This window comes from Galeopterus variegatus, unplaced genomic scaffold (assembly GCF_000696425.1).
Source record: "Galeopterus variegatus unplaced genomic scaffold, G_variegatus-3.0.2 Scaffold2637, whole genome shotgun sequence".
NCBI classification, from domain to species: domain Eukaryota; kingdom Metazoa; phylum Chordata; class Mammalia; order Dermoptera; family Cynocephalidae; genus Galeopterus; species Galeopterus variegatus.
The window spans coordinates 142,271-146,703 of record NW_007728748.1 but is presented as its reverse complement, the minus strand read 5'-3'; positions in this window follow the sequence as shown (position 1 = coordinate 146,703).

The window sequence follows — 4,433 nt, the reverse complement described above, 5'->3', positions numbered from 1 at the left end:
CTCTCTCTCTCTCTCTCTCTCTCTTTTTCTTTCATGGTAACATACACTCTGAATCAATTTTTATAACTTTTAACTTTCTCTGTCTCTCCCTTTCAGTAGGCTTCTTGGAATTAGGCTTTCTAATCACTCTTTTTCTTTCATGGTAACATACACTCTGAATCAATTTTTAAAACTTTTAACTTTCTCTGTCTCTCCCTTTCAGTAGGCTTCTTGGAATTAGGCTTTCTAATCAAACTAAGTCTTGCATCATAAATCCTCTGGTTTTGATTTCAGTGATGAAAGCAAGTGACAAGATCAGAAATTGTATCAAAAAATTTTAATTGATATTTTTATTCTTAAAAAACAGTCATTCCACTATGGAGAAATTGTAACTTTTTTGCATTCTTGTTGGAAATGTGAAATGGTACAGCTACTGTGGAAAACAGTATGGAGTTTCCTCAAAACATTAAACATAGAATTACCAATTGATCCAGCAATTCCACTTCTGGGTATATACCCCAAAGAATTGAAAGTAGGGACTTGAGCAGATATTTATTTTTACAACAATGTTCATAACAGCATTAGTCACAGTGGCCAAATAGTGGAAGCAACCCAGTGTCCATCTCATCGGTACATGACTATATAAACAAAATGTTGTACATACATACAATGTTGTAGTATTCAGCCTTAAAAAGAAAGGAAATTCTGACACATGTTGTGACGTGGATGAGCCTTGAGGACATTATGTTAAGTGAAATAAGCCAGTCACAAAAGGACAAATATTGTATAATTCCACTTATATGAGTGAGGTATGTAGAAGAGTCAAGTTCATAGAGACAGAGAGTTCATAGAGACAGAATGGTGGTTGCCAGGGGTTAGTAGGAGAGGGAGTGGGGAATTAGTGTTTAATGGGTACAGTGTTTCTGTTTGGGGCGATGAAAAAGTTCTAGGGATGGATGATAGTGATGGTTGAACAACAGTGTGAATGTACTTTATGCCAACCAACTGTATACTTAAAAATAGTTAAAATGGTAAATTTTACATTATGTATATTTTACTGCAATTAAAATAATTGTACTGCACCATCATTTTTTCAGAACTCATAGATAAATATGGATAAAGGGAAGCTGTAGGCCACACATATGCATCAACTGTCACTGTCTACATTTTGCATATGTTTAAAGACAAACCTTGTTTCAAGTGTCATAAATTGTATTATACAATCTGAAATCATTTTGGCACACATGTAGGTTTTCTTCACTGCTGAAAGATTCTTAGTTGACAAAATGGCTTAGCCTATTACTATGATTATACTGTCATAACAATGCTATAATTAGAGTGTCTGATGCCCCATTGAGCAATATTACATGAAATAAGTGTTGAGTTGCAGCGCACCAACTTTAAACACATGAAAGATCTATGGAGACATTTGCTTACAAACTGGAAAACAATATAGCCTTTGTGAAATTTTTAAGTTATTGAAGAATATCTACAGGCAGATGGTGTTTCTTGCCCTTAATTCATAATTGTAAATGTACAGTAGCAAACAAAACTCACACTTTAATGAAGATATATTTACCAGTGTCATTTAATTAACAGATGTGTGTGTGAATATATATATATATGCTTAATTTGGAAAATATTTTATTGAATGTCTGGTATACTCACATATTATCAGTTTGCACTGGAAATTCTGTTTTCTGATATTTGGGGTTGTAATTGTATTCAATATGTTGGACAATATAGCCTGTCCTTTTCAAGAGAACTATATGTTATTAAATCTTTGCCATCTTTAAATCTTTATCTAACATAAAGTGATTTTTCTTTCTCCTTTTCTCATCACCCCCAATCTTTTAAATGTCTGCTAGATAATTCTAAGGTATTTATTTACTTGTCACATTTTCAGTATGTTTTCAGGACCCAAAAATAATGAATAAAAAATGATCAAATGAATTAATACAGACAAAGTGAGTTATATTGGAAAACGATTTTGAAGAGGAGATAGGTAGGTAGTCATTGCAGGAGAAGGAGCCTGATGACTTTGAGCGGCAGGCTATAGAGTTGACTGATGGAGGGCCAGTCACCTTGTTACTTCAGGATCAGCTTCTCTTCTTCAAAGAGCCTTGCACATTGTATTCTGGCTATTAAATCTGACCTGCACAGTGGCTACTGCCCTGTGCCTTGAAAGGGAGGAAATACCTCCAATCCCGGCCAACTTGCTCTTCCTCAGAAGGCAGAGCCTTCTAAAAGGGCAAAAGCAGTAGTTGGAACTGTGAGCGAGGTGGGGCTACCAAACACCTTTTTTGAAATGTGAGGGCGAACTTTTGCTTGAAAGAGTTTAAAAGAGGTAAACTTATGTGGTAGAGAGGTTTTGTGTGTCCATGACAGGCTGTATGGCTACCATGTGGGAAGGAAAGATAGACAGGAATAAAGGTGAGTGCCGGCGATCCTGCACGTGGGTAGAGGTCTCCAATCTCAACCTAGTTTGCATCAGAAGTTATTAAATTGGAGACTTCTGAGGAGAGAGAAATGAAGCTAAGGACAAATGAAACTGGTTTAATTCTAGCTATAGGAGCACAGAATAAAAAAGCAACTACATTTCATCCAACATCAGGCACATTCTAAGGGATGCGTTCTGTAGGCAATTGTATCTGCATCTTAACTAAACTCACTCTGGCTGCTCTTTTGTTTTGATAGTTTTATATTAGAATCAAGAGGTTCCCAAATAAGCCAAGATAACACAATAAAGACCTAATTTTAAGCCCATATAGACAAAGCAGTTAAAATGTGTTTTCCTGAGTTATGTTACTGAACAGAAAGTCAACTTGTCATAATTTGGTCTTCAGATTGGAAGTGTGACTATTTTAGGCCACTGGTTAAAAGCTGACTTACTAATAACTCTGGACTTTGAAATTAAGTGAGAGTCAGATGGTCTCAGCAGTTTTCTCATAGCCTGTGATTGAACTCAGATTATATAATTTTGTAAGACATGGCCTTTGGACCTCTCTGTACTAGTTAATCTCTTTCTCTGAACTTTCACCGTCCAAGTGAAGTGCATACAACTATCCTATCAACTTCTTAACAAGCATCTTTTCTCGTCTTCTTTTTTCTTCATCACACCCACCAAGATGTCTAGTTATGCCTGTAACATTTCATTCAGGAGTGTCCCTTTGCATATTTCATTAAAAGGCAATAAGAATTGTGCAAATGTTCCTTAACTTCAGTTTACAGCAGTCAGCTTGTCTTACTCTGATTTTCCCTCATTCCTTCTCTTTGCTTCTAAAATTTTAAAACTTCTGTTTCTTTACAATCCTTTTTCCTAGCCTCTTTAGGAACTTCTGTGTTTCTCTCTTTAGGACTTCTAGAAACATTTTACTCTAAGATACTCAAGTTCTTCAAAATAGCACACAACCATTTTCCAAAGTATATCACCATTTTTGTCTTAGTTTGTGAATTTATCTCTTTTTAAATCTATATTTTTTTAAAAAATATAAGCATGTGCAAAGAGCTGTTTTGGCTTCCTATTCTCCAGGTTCTCAAATAATTTTTTTTATATTTACCATAGATTCTGAGTCTTGTTTTCAACCTCATCTGACACAGAACTATCCCTCAAGTACACTATATTTGATTCCTAATCTTCTAAAATCTTATTTTTCCTGTAAATACGAGGCTAGAATTTTTCACAAAAACTAGAAGATAGGAAGTTAATCTTTCCATAGTACTCTCTTCTTTGTAGCCATAGGATATTCTAATTTCTTTGCTTTACATAGTATGATTTCATTATTTCCTTCAAGTAACAATGGTAAACTCTCTGTTTTATTTTGTTTGCATTTTTTAATGTCTATTCATATCAGGGCAGATTGAAATTATAAGAGCGTATATGGGGAACGTGTTTGTTTAGCCAAGTTGGCTCTATAATCAGATGAGATAATCTAGAGAGGAGAGAGAGAGAGCACGCAGAAGCTTGGAGCTGAACTCTTATCTGTTCCTGAAGATTCAGTCCCTCAGGCTTCTCTTTTTTTTTGTTGGCTGCTGGCCAGTACAGGGATCCGAATCCTCGACCTTAAGCTCTCTCTCTACCCTTCCCTGTCACAAGCTATTTTACTCAGAGATTCTCGTCCTTTACTACAACTTCTTCCATTTTGCCCATGGTATCCCAGAGACTCCAGATCTGATATTTTTCCTAAGTCCTACAATCTTCATGCTGGGACATTTTTAACTTGAACAGCTTGCTGTCACATCAAATTCAGCATGTTCAAAACCTAATCATCCTTCATTCTAAAGTCAGTTTCACTCAGGACTTTCATATTTCTCTTTCCTTTACTTCTACTCTCCCAGTCTCCCAAGTTCAAACCCCCTAACCCAAGATCATCTTCACCTTTTTCTCACTCTGTATTCAATTTATCAGCTTAGTGTCCCTCTGGAGAAGTTCTTCTCTGAGCAATGATTTATTT